The 14,836-nt window shown below is 41.1% G+C and overlaps 1 long non-coding RNA gene across 1 annotated transcript in view; it reads right to left on the reverse strand.

Moving 5' to 3' along the window:
- Nucleotides 1–2,085: 2,085 nt before the first annotated feature.
- Nucleotides 2,086–14,836, reverse strand: part of LOC116668972 — a 101,359-nt gene continuing 88,608 nt past the window's right edge. The window contains exon 4 of the long non-coding RNA XR_004326313.1: nt 2,086–2,357. This is a non-coding gene — a long non-coding RNA (uncharacterized LOC116668972). The remainder of the gene's footprint in view (nt 2,358–14,836) is intronic.

Below are 14,836 nucleotides of genomic sequence, written 5' to 3' on the forward strand. Positions count from 1 at the left end.
CCCTAAGTGACTTCCCTCTGCCTGAGGAAATGGGAGTCACTTAGGGAAAGCATCTTTATCTTACTGCTATGTTCTCATGTTCACTGGATCCAAAGTGAACTAAGTCACAGCTCAGCCCCTGCCATTTATTCATGTGGAGGCTGGGGGAGGCATAGATGTGACCCTATTACAATAACAGGGTTGATTAGGAATGAAAGAGCTTCTGTTTTTCCAGATATAAGCTTTTTTTTTTTAACTGCCAAATGTTTCCTCAAAAATTTAGTTCTCCATTTATTTTTAAAAATTTGGACAGAAAAGTTGAAAGAATAGTACAATAAACCATTCATATACGATCCACTTAGATTCACCAGTGGTTAACATTTGCTATATTTGCTTTCTCTTTCTCAGTCTCTCTCTACATGCACATGTGCACACACACACATGCACACACACAAAGATGTGCATTTTTTTTGGATGAGCCATTTGAAAGCAAGTTATAGACATCATTCTTCAGCCCTAAATTTCAGCATGTTTCTCCTAAGAATAAGCATATTCTCTTACAAAACCACAACACCATTTCCACATCTTTTAAAAAGTGCCTTAATTTTATCTTTGTTCCAATCTATACTTAAATTTTCCTAATTGTCCCCAAAATGTTTTTTATAGCTATTTTACTTTTCCTAACTAGAATCTGACAGGAATTGTACTTTCCAAGGTTATGTCTCTTTAGACTCTTTTAAATTCTTTTAACCTAGATGAGTTTCCCCAATTTTGTTTGTGACATTGCTATTTTGAAAAATCCTGTACCGTTTTATTTCACAATGTCCACACTCTACATTTGTCTTTCTAGTATCATTTAACTTGTTCATCTATCCCCTGTATTTCCTATAAGCTAGTATTTAGGTCTAAAGGCTTGACAGATTCAGGATGAAGGCTTTTGCCAAAAGTACTTCACAGCTAATATTTTGTAGTTCACACTGCATCATCTCAAGAGCACGTAATAGCCATTGCTCCACTCTCAGTGACAATAAATTTGATCACTTAGTTAAGACGGCATCTACCAGACCTCATCATTGTAAGGATACATTTTCCATTTTTAGTTAATTAGTAATCTGTGGGACAGTACTCTGCCACCTTGTAAATGTTTCTTAACAACTCTTCACCTGGTGATTTAATCATCCATTAACGGTCCTTGCTTAATAATATAAATACGTTGCAGGTTGCAAAATGGTTTTTCTAATTCTATGATCCCTTTAACGTGCATTAGCTGGCATTGTTTGTGTAAAGAAGTGCTTTCCTTTCCCCTTCCTTCCTTTTATGAATATTCCTATTAACTGGTGTATTTTTTAAAACTCAGCATTATTATCAATGACATTTATTTTAGTTTTTGTATTCAGGTTGTCCCACATTTGGCCAGTATGCACTGTTCATGCCAGCTCATGTGTCCTTTTGACATATCTTCCTCAGTTTTTGAGTAATTTCTTGCTTTCTGGCACAAAATGTTACAGGTTCACCTTGTACTTTCTCTGCTCAGAACTGGAATCAACCATTTTATTCAAGGATCCTCAGAGATTCTAAATGCATCCTTTTTTTAATTTTTCACTCCAAACTTTTAAAAAGTCATCATTCTTGGACCTAGAGATTATCTTACTAAGTGAAGTCAGTCAGTCAGCAAAAGACAAATATCATATGATATCACTTATATGTGGAACCTTTAAAAATGACACAAATGAACTTATTTACAAAACAGAAAGAGATTCATAGACATAGAAAACAAACATAGTTACTGGGAGGGAAGTGGGGACGGAGGGATAAACTGGGAGTTTGGGATTGGCAGATACAAACTACTATGTACAGAATAGATAAATAACAAGATCCTATTATATAGCACAGGGAACTATATTCAATGGCCTGTAGTAACCTGTAATGAAAAAGAATAAATAAATACATACATACATACATACATACATACATACAATAAGTGAATATATGAAATGTATATATATATAAAATAAGTGAATCACTACACTTTACACCAGAAACTAATACAATATACTGTAAATCAACTATACTTCAATTTTTAAAAAATAGGGGAGGTGTATACATTATCAAAATTCATCAAAGCGTACGTCTGAAATACATGTAGTTTACTGTACAGGAACCATACCACAATAGAGGTATTTTAAAAAAAGAAAAAATGGAGGGAAAAGTCATCATTCTGTATTTGTTTCACTCAGCCTATCAATAAACACTTCAGTGGCTCTCCCTAGGTCCTCAGTTTTTCTTCTCAGTGCAGCCTTTATCCTGGACGCTTGCTCTCAGTACTATCTCTGCATAGCTTTTAGTGTCTCCTTCAGGCCTCTTCCATGGTGTCATATCTGTGGGTGTAAAAAGTGAGCACTGAGTCAAACTGGAAAGTGGATAATCTCACAAAGCCCACCGGGATGCTGCAGGTGAAAGCCTAGACAAGCAGAGCCTGGGCAAGAGCAAAGCACCGAGCCCAGCTGGCAGGATGCAGCTTGGACTGCCCTTGACAGAGAGGCCCCATCTTCCCGCAGCCCCTACTCTCATCCTCACTACTGCTTGCTTCCTAGAAGGCAGAGAGCCTGGGGGACAGCAGAAGCTTTGCTTTAATCTCAGAGTTCAATGCTTGGGGTAGGGTGACCCCAAGATACGGAGAGAAAAAGGAATGTAGCTACTGTCTTAGATCCCCAAAGACCATTCCAATAGTCATATGAACCTACAGAGCTATCATTTTGGCTATTTGTACAGGAAGCGTCTTTGTTAATTTTTCTTTTGTGTTCATATTTAAATTTCTGTAATTGAATATATTCCATCTGGACTTTCTATATTTTTTAGTAGTAAAAAAAAAAATCTGGAATACTATTATGTACCAGTGATGCCTAGTTACCTTCATCTTATTAAAACTCCTAATTGTGGTCCAAAGTTCTTCAGCTGTGTCTTTCTGTATCGAGTGGCATTATCTCTCGGGAATCTCTGCACTATACTTTCCCTGCCCCAGCAAGTGCTTCATAGGCTATGTCCTCTTCTGTCTCTGAATCATTTGACATCATATAGAGGGCCCATCACTGCACAGGGACTTGGGAAATAGAGATTTGTATCCAAGTCACCACTAACCAGCTCTGTGATCTTGGGACAAGTTTCATAACCTCTCTGGACCTCAGATTGAACATCAGTCATGGAATCTCTTGATTTTAAGGTTCCGTTTAGTAAGAGGGAGCAGCAGGAGAGGAAGAGCAGATTGAGAAGCCAGTTTCCCTGACTCCCAATCTAGTCCCTTCTATACTACACACGGCTGACTCCCACCTCCATTCGCTTTAAAATTCTGCTAATCCTCTAACCAGCCATAGGAACTCCAGTAACCCCTATCTCCCACCCTCCTCACCTTTCTTTGTGTGTTTTTTTTATCATGCCTGATTATCATAATAATAGTAGCTAATAATTTCCAAACGCTATATTCTAGGTTCTGTGCTAAGCCTTTTACATTTAGTATCACATTTAATCCTCGTGGCAAACTTTCAGGGTCAGTTCTACAACCATCCAAGTTTATAGATGGAATAACTGAGGCTTAAAGGATTTAAATTATTTTCCCAGTCACACAAGCTGGTAGATATCAGAATTAGATTTCTAGCTCATATCTGTCTTACACCTGGACCTATCCACAGCACGTCTCTTGTCTGTGAATACAGTATTCAGTGGTTCATCCATTCATTATCCCGGTTCTTACTAAGTACCTACTAGTGCCCTGCACTGTTCTGGGCACTATGTGAAAGAAAAAGAAATGATAACCCCTGTTCTAACTGGAGATACAAAATCTATGAACATAAAACAACTAGAATACAATTCAAGGCAACATATATGATAGAGGAATTCCAAGTAGTTCTTTCTTATGTCAAGAGAATAAAATCTTTCCGAAGGCAGGGTTACAATCTATGTTTCTAGATACAGCAGGTTCCAGATATATAATGGTAATGATTTCTCATCACACAGAAAATAGAGGTTAGGATTGAAAAAGTAGGTTTATTGCTGAGAGTCCAATTTGAGTCCTATGTTCATATAGAATTTGTGGATCCCACTAAAATGGCATCAACAACCTATCAGCCATGAGAAAAGTTGATTACTTACTATATGCTAGGTAGAACAGTGGACGCCTGGAAGATAAAAAGACAAGGAAGACAGTGGGAACACTCAGACCAATTAGAGGTAAAGCCAGACTGAGCTGTGTGTCATATCTCATCGCTGATGTGATCAGAAGGGGCTGGGCTTTAGGATTATCTGAAGCGTTTTGGGAAAAGAGAATTATCTTCCAATGGGAAGCAGAGAATGGCAAACATGGGCACTGGGTGGGTTTAAGAAGAGGAGAGAAAGTTTTGGATTTGAAGTGAGGGCTTAGTAGGCCAGGCAGTCCACCAGCCTCCCACCACCCTCTACATCAAGGGGCAGGCTCCCTTAAGATGGGAATTTGATTTGCTTTCATTGCACTGGTCTGTACTGACTCAGTCCTAAGTTGCTACACATTTATAAGTGAATAGTTTACTATTTCTACTCTTTTGCTAGACTTTGGAATTATTGAGTCACCTTAAAATCCTAAAGTCAGTAAATCTAAAATCAGTTGATCTGAGACACCCAAGTCTCTTCACTGGAAACCACTTTAAAGTTCTTGAATTATGGAGTGAACATATCACCGTCATTAACAGTGGAATCATTTCTTCCAAAACTGATGTTGGTTGCTAATCCTTTCCACTAGAACTTTGTATCCTTCAATCTGTAGTTTTATGATGCAGTAAAATAACCACAACAACAAATGGGGTTTCCTGGGGGGAGGAAATTCAGGCAATTAGCTTTTCTAGCCCTTTAGACAATAGCTTTAATACATTAAAATATGCCTACTGGTCTGGAGAAAATGAAAATGAATGGCCTCCCAAGGTCCTCTCCAGTCTTAGCATCCTAAGATTCTTCATGTCAATACTAATTCCCCTTTCAGTATTTTCATTTGCACCGTGTACTATTCCAGTAGGCACTGGGCTGTGAATGTTACGACCCTTTTGCAAAAGGATTGAAACTGAACAGGTTTTTACAATACGGCAGACTTCTGGAGGGCAGGCTTCCCAGAGGCTCCACTTTCCTGACAGACTGCCCCTCTCTACAAGGGTCTGCTCTATGTAGCTTTCTGAATTGCAAATGCAAAAATTTCCCCTGATTTTGAGGGCAGTGTGTTGGTGGCTTTGTGGTATGCAATGATCTAATACCCGGGGAGTCTGTTACCATGCGACCAAAGATGAGGTCAATTATGATTCCCCATCAGTGACCCACAGCAGCTCTCATGCCTTTTACTACAGTCTATTTTGAAGAGCAGACACTTTAACATTTTTAAAGGGAACCAGAATTATCATTCAGATGATAAACTGCCACGTAGACAGACATTCTCTTATGATTCATTGAAGTGCAGGTCTTAAGAGGTTATACATTCTGTCTGAGTGTATTAAAGAGAATGAAGACAAATAGATCAGAGAACAAATCAAGCGTCGCACATCAGAGATGCCAACCTCAACAGAATATTCTTCTAATTTTAATATATGGGCTATATAACCCAGGGGACAAAAACATGTTTTATTCAGGAAAACAACAAATCAAGTAGTCTCTCTATAGAAAGCCATTTACAGGTCATTTGGAAATTGAATCCATAATCTTTAATAAAGCCCATTTATACCAACGATGAAGGAGTCTCAAATAAATAAAACTGAAAGCAATGATAAATTAGCTTCCTAGGCTTTATGTGTTTATAACATTGTAATCATTCAAACCCACTGAAGTCAAATTTGTTCTACCAATTTCCTAAATTCAATCCAATGAGCTCCTGGTTCTTTTACAAAACCAATTCATATTGTCAAGTGACAGCAAGAAAAATTAATAATATGCTGGGTTTTACTATCCTAAGGGACTTTACTAAGTGAAAGTAATAACATAAGCTCTTACTATCCAGAAATCTATTATTTAGATGTAAATTCTAGCCACATGCTCCGATACCCTTAAAATGGCAATGAAATAAAAAGCTGACCCTGGGGAATATGTCATACCCAACATATTGAAAAGGATCCCTAGGGCCTTCGTCAGGAAATAAAGAGCTATGCTAGAATTTTATTGAAAAAACTGTGATGACAAAGCCCTTTACATTAAAAATCATAGTTCATCAACATCATCGAATCAATGGCTGGAAATGAATGGAGAGGGTCTCACTTCGCTCTCTGCCTGGCACCCAACTTTGGGTAATGCACTCACATTACCAGCTACAAATCAGGTCAGGAGATTGCTCAGAAAATTCCCTATGATGACAAGGTTCCTTCTCGGCAGAGACCCAAGCCAGGCTGAAGCTTCCCTGCTGCTGCAGGCTGTAGCCCTACTTCTCACTGATCCACTGTCAATCTCTGGGATGCCAGCTTCCCCCAGAAATGCCAAAATGCCTTCCTTCATAGAAGCTCAAACACATGCAGTGTTTCTCAGCGCTGGGGCTGCAAAGGCCTCCAAAACGTTGATTCCTCCTAAGTCCGCTTATAAAATGCTGGTGAGGTATTTTTCTTAACTAGGATTTTCGGACAGAGGTTGCTGTTTGAAACCAAGACCTGGGGCAGCAAAAGGCAGATCCAAGACAGGCTCCATAGAAGCCAGGCAGCTCATTCGTTCCACTCTGCCTGCTTTTCAGTTGAGGGAAGGGAGGGATGATGATTCCTCAAGGGGAAATGTAGGAGGAAAGGTAAATAGTGCATGTGAACTGCTGAGAGCTGCCTAGACAAAGGTGTATTCTCCCCTTCCCAATCATCGGGCGAATATTTACGGAGCCAGACTCTGTGAGAAGCATTATAGGGAGGTGGGCAGGGGCCTCACAGACCTCAGGGTTCAGACTGTGGAGGCCTTCCGGTTCACTGAACTAGTAGGGCTGGGGAATGGGAAAAAAGGATTTCCGAGGCAGGAAAACCTGGTCTGAATGCTCTGGCACCACAAGATAGTCCTTGCCTTTGAGTGAGTCACTGACTGTCTGAGCTTCAGTTTCCTCGTTGTTCAGTGAAGGGTAACAGCATCTGCGCTGGAGGGTGACTCCGAGAGTGAGACTCAGTGTGTGTCGACTGCCTGGCAATGCGTAAACCTGTTTTTCATCATCCTGCCCTCACTGTCCCCGCCCTTCTTGGCTCCATATTGGACAGGACGTTCTACATCCAGTAGTGCAGCCCTTCCTCTCTTTCCTTCCTGGGGCTTGTCTTATTTCCATGTCAAAGTTGCCAGGTTCTTGAGAGCAGGAGCTCCACCCTGCCTAGCTCTGCATGTCTCCCGGGACCAGCCCCAGCTTCACTGTGGGCTCCTGAATCACACACAGATCGCCCACTCAGAAACCGAGGAGAAAGAAGCCAGACCCTCTCTCCCTCTCTCTTTCTCTCTCTTTCTCTTGCCTTCTCTGGGCAGTCAGGCCTGCAGCCAGAAAAAAACCAGCACCCCCCAACCCCCTATCACTTCCTGCAGCCTCCACACGCCTAAGCCATGGCAGAGAGGACAAGACAGCCACTCTAGACCACAGCTGCTACACACGATCCCTCTCCAGCCTCCTGAGCTGCACCCCACCTAAGTTCCCTTAGGGGAGCCCATAGGGTGGGGGTTGAGGGTGGGGGGCTAGGAGAGGCACCACTCATGCAGGAGTTCAGAGAAAGAGTTCTCAGCTACTCGTCAGTCTTTCCCCTCCCCTAGCATTAAATCAAGACAGTGGCCCCAAATTCACAGCACCACTCTTTCTTGTGGGTAAAATCAGGGGAACGAACTCCCTTTACTGAGCACTAGTGGTCTACACAGGCACAGTACTTACGGTGTGTGATAATTTATAGAGGCTGGTTTAGTTCATTCTCAGAACATGAGGAAATAGGGTAAATCTTATTGGCCCCAATTTACAAATGAGGAAACTGAGGCTAAGGGAGGTTAAGTAACTCCCTCGAGTCATAGCCAGAAAGCACCTGAGCTGGGATTTGAGGGCCCCAGGCTGTCTGACTCCAAGCTTACCCCCTGGCATCAGCAGGCTGCCTGCTAGCAGGTGGCGGGGAGGGAGCTGACTCATGGCTTTTGATTTGTTCAGTTCTCTTCTGCATTAGCACTGCTTCAGCCTAATGAACAAATATTGTATCTCTTGCTTTGCAAAGTAGCCACATGAGGCTGCTTGCCTGCAAGCCCAAAGAGTCACAGCATTTCCAGGTGACAGAGTGACAGAGTGGCTTGTGGCTAAGTTTAAAAATAATGTTAGAGCCCCTAGAGATCATCTAAATCAAGGACTCTTAAGTTGGAGTTCAAGGGTGGACCCTGGGGGAGTCTGTAAAGCCCTGAATTTGTATTTACATACGTTTTCCTAGGGCAGAGGTGCACAACTTTCATCAGATTCTCAAAGAGATTTTAAGCCCTAAAGGGTTAAGAATTGTGCATGGTCTGGCCAACCAGACCTCACATTGCCAGACTCCTGCGTTGATCCATGAGGCAGCACAATTTGTGATGAAGAAAACCCAGAGCTGAACACCAGATGCAGAATCTGAGCTCTGAATCTTCTGGCAAACATTTTAAAGACTCATGAATTATTAAAATGGCTAATTAAGTCAACCTTCAGCAGAGAATATTTGCTTTTTCTCCTCATCACTGAGCTTACTGTGAAACCAGAGTTTGCTCCATCGTTTGCTTAAGCACTAGGTCAATTCCCTTTGTTCTTTCTTTACAGGTCTAGAAAGAACTCAGAGTGGCCTGCTGCGAGGAATAGTACTAGCTTGCCGTATATACCTCAGTGTACACAGCTGGGAGGCTCTGAACCCATTTTTTCTTCTGTGCCCTACGTGATTCAGCTGATCTCCCATGTTAACTCCACACCTTCTAATTTGTCCGGTCTCTCACTCAGTGGTCCACGTCAGCCATGCCTGTTACCACATCTTCCCCCCTTTACCAGAATAGTCCTGCCCTTGGAATGCTGTGCATGAGTGACCTTGAACAAAAAATATACAACAGTCATCAAGTCAGCGTATGTCTGAGGTCACACTGGCCTCCCTACATTTTGGAGCATTTTTACCAGGTATCTTCCTCCCTTCCCTCCATTCCACATTCTTTATGAAAACTTCTTGTTACTTCATCTATGTCAATTTCATCTATTCCAACTAGACTATAACCCCTTGAGGGCAGGACTTATTTTTTCTTCTTCTAATGTATTTACTAACAGGTTTTGTACCAAGATAGATGCCATATAAAACCTGTATTAATTAGGAAGTCAACTTCTCTCCACCTCCACTGTAATTGCAGTTGTCCACTTGCCAACAGGGTCCATTGCAAAATGAAAATGTAGGGCCCTGGCCAGGGGCAGGGAAATCAAACTCCCTCTTCCCACAGGCTCACTGCCCCAACCCACGGTCAACAGGTGACTCCCTAAGAGATTGCAACCTCCATGGTCAGTACCTAGATCAATCAGAGTCTGCCCCAAAAGGCTGGCTAAATGCACTGTGGCACTGCCAGCCCAGGGCAGGTATTGCTGCCACCTCGCTCTACAGTGAGCACACACCCAGCCAGGACCCTTCCCACACCTGTGCCCAGGCCCCTGCCAGGAACAGAAAGCAACAGTGGCCCACACAATGCAACCTGGTCACCGTCCCAAGTGGAGGGTGGCAGCAATCACAAGGCAGGGGTGGAGAAGGGGAGTCCAGGTGAAGCTCACGTTACCAGAGGACAGGGAGCAGACAGTCAAGAATTCATCCCAGGGAGGCAGGAAGGCAGGCAGGCTAGGGAGGCAGGACTCCAGGAAAGTAAAGGCTCCAAGTCCCTGGGCTCACACTCCATTGTCCCATTAGACTTCACTTACAGAAACAGAATTAAAGGTAAAATTACGAACAATTTCAAGATAGTGAATATTGAGCATTAAACCCTAAGTATGGGGCCCTTCTGAGTGGGAGGCCCTGAGTAACTACCCTGGAGGCACACGCATGAAGCCAGCTTGCTGCTTCCTGAAATCTTTGCCATAATTCTACCCATAAAAATACAGAGGAACAATGGGTAAGTCACTTACAGATTCAGAGTTACCCTAGTGGCTACGGATACCACCACTTACTCTATCTACTGTCTTGTATGTATACAAGGATTCATGACTTAGAAATATATGTGTAGGGGCATGAGTGAAATTGGCCAATAAGGCACTCTTTTAATTTTTAACAACCAGATACACAGCTTTGGTGGAACATTCTGGTTTTAATTTAAAAAAAAAAAGTTGATTTAGCCATGACCTGCCTCCCCTCCCCCCACCAAAGTCATTCCCTTTCTTACCTTCCACAAAATTCAATAATCCTTAATGCTTATCAGAACAGAAATGGTTAAAACAAATTTTACTCAATTCCTGTTAGGCCTCAACAAGAAGATTAATGCAGTGTCACACTTTGGTTTTAAACCCAGTGTTAACCACTGTAAGCTGTGTACTATTTTTCTCTCCCTCACATCTTTAATTCATGACTATAGCTGAATATTTATTCTGAAAGATTTTTAAAAGGTTGATTGATCCAGCTGGCACTGGCCTGGATTGGATCCCATGATGGATAATGCTATTTGTTTTTTGAGCACAAGCAAACAGTCCCTTTCCTCAATAACTGAAGTCTTGATAGAGTGTGGCGACCATCAAGAACTGAATTTCTGTGCTGGGTGGGGACAGGGCCTACTGCCTGTTTGCACTGATGACATCTAGGGAAGGGAGATGGGTGCTCCAGTTGACTCTGAATTAATATTTTTTCTTCAAGCATCCTCAGATTATGGCTGGATACACATGCCTCATCTAGCACCCAGCTGCTAGATTAACATCTGTGAGCTGCTAGTTAGCTGGGGAGTTTTGTAGCCCACAGGAGTGAACTGTGCTGCCCAGTAATCGTAACAGAGTAAGGTCTCAGAATGGAAATGAGCTGCTAGGATGCCAGACAGTTTTGCATATTGGTGTCTGAATCCTGGGAACAAGTTCCTCTGGGGTTGCTAGTTCCTACTCATCTGCAAGTATTTCCAGGGACAGTGAAGTTTTTATCTATCTCTTGGTGTCTACTCCATAGTTAGCATCGCACAAATGCTTACTGAATTGATTAAATCCCAGCCCTCTTTCCTTTTCTCCATGCCACCGCCAAATTCTTCCCCTGGGAACCATATAAATACCATTGGCCACATCCTTGCTAGAGACTTTCCCTCTAAGAAAATCTTACTCATTTGCAGCAATATAGATGGACCTAGAGGTTATCATACTAAGTGTAGTAAGTCAGACAAAGACAAATATATGATATAATTTATATGTGAAATCTTTTTAAAAAAAGACACAAATGAACTTATTTACAAAACAGAAACAGACTCAGAGACATAGAGGGAAAACTTACAGTTACCAAAGGGGAAGCAGTGGGATGGAGGGATAAATTGGGAGTTTGGGATTGGCAGACACAAACTGCTATGTACAGAATAGATAAACAAGTTTCTTCTGTATGGCACAGGGAATTATATTTGATAACTTGTGATAACATATAATGAAAAAGAATATATATGTATATAACTAAATCACTATGCTGTACACCAGAAACTAACATATCATAAATCAACTATACTTCAGTTTTAAAAAAAAGATTAAAAGTGCCTCAAAAAATGGGGCAGTTGGGGGAGAAATGTTATCATTGCTTCACTGGTATGGTGAAGAAGCCTTGGCACTTTAAGCACAGTTTCCAGGCAAATAAGAGTCCAGTGGATTTCTTTCCTTCTAGGTTTCCATACCACAGAGGTGACTTCTAATCCTAGGGGTCCCTGGAGAAATGGCAGGTGACCCCTTTCCTCACTGGCTCAGGAGATCACTACCAGGATCCATTGACCTTTTGTCCATGGCTTGTCTCTACAAGCTGAGACAAAGAATTAAATTATAGGCCCAAATCCCCATTAAGCCAATATTCATTTTCCCTGTGCTTTCACAGAAAGTAGTAATAAATCTTGCTTGGTAGGGCCTCTGCCTCCTTATTCAATCCCTCAGCTAATAAAATCAAGACTATTCCTGAAATTAGATTAAATAATTTGACTCTCCTGTTTCTAGAAGTTTTGGAGCTCTCACTGACCTTTCTTGAACAAGCAGAAGCTATTTTGTTTTGTCCTTTTTTTCTCCCGGTGGCCTACGTATACCCTGTCATTTATAAAGCAAAAGTAAAAAGTAGTGAGATAGAAAAAGCAGGAAGACTGGGAGTCAGCTCCCACGAACTAGTTATATGGTCCTAAACTCTCTCAGGGCCTCAGTTCCCTTTCTGGAAAATTCAGGACTCAGATGAAAAAGCTATCTTTAAAGGTCTCTTTTGACTCTAAAAATCTAGGTATCTCAGAGGGTTGAAGCCTTCCTAAATAGACTATAGTTCTCCAGACCTAAGGAAATTGTTTTCTTTGTCATGAGAACAATTTTTTTCTCCTCTTTTCTTTCTTTATTAAAATAAAAAAATAGAACAGGACAAACTGAGCTCAGATCATAGTTGAGCTGATTTCTTTCTAAACCACAGGATTCATTTTCTGAAATTGCTGTCTTTTCCTTCAAAAGCCTCGGCAGTCCTCAGCCTTGTCAGCCAGCAACATCGCTTTTAAATTAGGTCTGTGAAATAAGGAAGCTGTTTAGAGCAGCCCCGGAATAAACAGCGACAGGGCACAGGCAGTGGCTGAAGAGGCCATCTGCACGAATCTCCCAGGAGGCCGGATCAGCTACGCTTTTATCACCTCCTAACATCTGGAACCCCGTCCAGAATCTGAATGAACAAAATGCTGTTTGTCAAGCAACCCATCGATAATTATTTTTCAAGTGACCATTATGTGCATTAAATTCTTGAGCCCTTATATTTACGACCCCAACAGTCATACTGGCCTTAGTTTTTAAAATCAGAGAAAGCTGTGTTACTGGAATTTAAGGACAACATGAGCTCCAAAGGAGCTCATCTCAGAAGACCCTAGATATTAAGAACATGGACTCTGCAGTGGTAGGGATAGGTTCAAGTTCTGACCCCAACATTTACTAGCTGTGTAAGCTTTAAATTCCCTAAGTTTCTATGTCCTCATATGTAAAATGGAGATAATAAATAATACCTACCTTATAGGGTAGGACAAGAAGTAATTGAAATCAATTATGAAAAGAGCTTAGCAAAGTGTCTGACATAGTAAATGCTCAATAGATTCAGTTAGGACTAATAGTGATGCTGCATTAATAATACATAAGTGAAATGTCCTTTGTTTGCTTTAACCTGGAGACGTGACTATAGCCTTGGGCATCACATACATTTCTGGACTTCTCTTGGTCCCTGAAGCAAAGGTAAAGTGACAGGAAAGACATTATGTTTTTGTTTTTTTAAAATGATTATTTTTTAATGATTGTATTACTTACGGTATGTGATAGTACACAAAGCATGGGACATTGTCTTTCTCAAGATTGAATTCTAGTGAATTTCTAAGCATGAGGACCATGAGGGCAGAGGCATTATTTGTTTCATCAATCCAATAGTAACATATGTCTTGGAAAGCAACAAGTTAGGTAAGAGAAAAGAATTCCTAGCTCATTCCTCATTTTCTCTCAAACACTTTCAAGCTAATTGCATGAACACTGCATGAAGAACGACATATCCTTTGCCTTCAGTGATAGTTCAGGGGTGTGAAGACAGAATTCCAATTCTAGTCCTGTCATTGATCCGTTGGACAAATTAATATACCCTCTAAAATCGATCTCAATTTAAGTTTATCCTAGAGCCATGAGATGATAGACCACCTAGTAGTCTAACTCCCTCACTTTTTTTTATATATACATACATACATACATTTTTTCACATTCATTTCCATTACAGCTCATTACAAGAAATTGAATATAGTTTCCTGTGCTATACAGTAGGTCCTTGTTGTTTATCTATTTTATATATAGTAATGTATATCTATTAATCCCAAACTCCTAATCTATCCATTCCCCCCCCTTCCCCCCCTGGTAACCACAGTTTGTTTTCTATGTCCTTGAGTCTATTTCTGGTTTGTAAATAAAATTGGTATTTTTTTTTTTAGATTTCACATATAAGTGATATCATATATTTGTCTTTCTCAAAACATGTTTTAATTGTTGAAGTAATAGTAGATTTCTTTGAAATACCTAAAATTATAGTTTAATGTAAAATAAGACAGTAAATGAAAGAATTTAAACAACTAAAAAAATTAAGAAGTTCTTAAACTTAAAGGAGAATAATTCTGTCCCTCTCTTGATGACATGGGCAAGTTTGAGCTCTCACCCTTGCTTGAGATTGATGCTCTGGCTCTGGCCAGTTGGAGAGCTAGTGAACCATAAGAAGTGAGAGAAAGTGAACTGTCACAGGCTGTGGCACCACATGGTCTAAAACAGCCCAGGACTCAGTAATGCTTGTTTGACTGAAAGCATCTATTCTGTCATCCCCACTCTCTGGAAATGAGATGGTGTTATAGGCCCAAAGGGCCAAGGCAGATGAAAGACAATGACTCACGCTAAGTGGGGACAATACTCTGGTGAAACCAGTCTTAGTTTTCACTTTAGAATTCAGATTCATGTTGAGATGAAGTTTATATACTCTTTTGGGTCACAGGGTGGTCCAAGAGTCCCCAAAGAATCTGTGCTTAGGTTTGTATCCACACTAGCTCCTGATGAAAGCCAATGTAGTATCAGCTCAGACCATCAGAGGCTCCCTAATCAGGTCTGCTTATATTACAGAATTGACAGCAGATTCAATCTGGCCCCAAGTCAAGGAGGAGTGGACAAACACAAAAGTGTGGAATTGCTTTATCAAGTCTGGCTCCG

This window comes from Camelus ferus, chromosome 15, assembly GCF_009834535.1.
Source record: "Camelus ferus isolate YT-003-E chromosome 15, BCGSAC_Cfer_1.0, whole genome shotgun sequence".
In the NCBI taxonomy this organism is placed as follows: Eukaryota; Metazoa; Chordata; class Mammalia; order Artiodactyla; family Camelidae; genus Camelus; species Camelus ferus.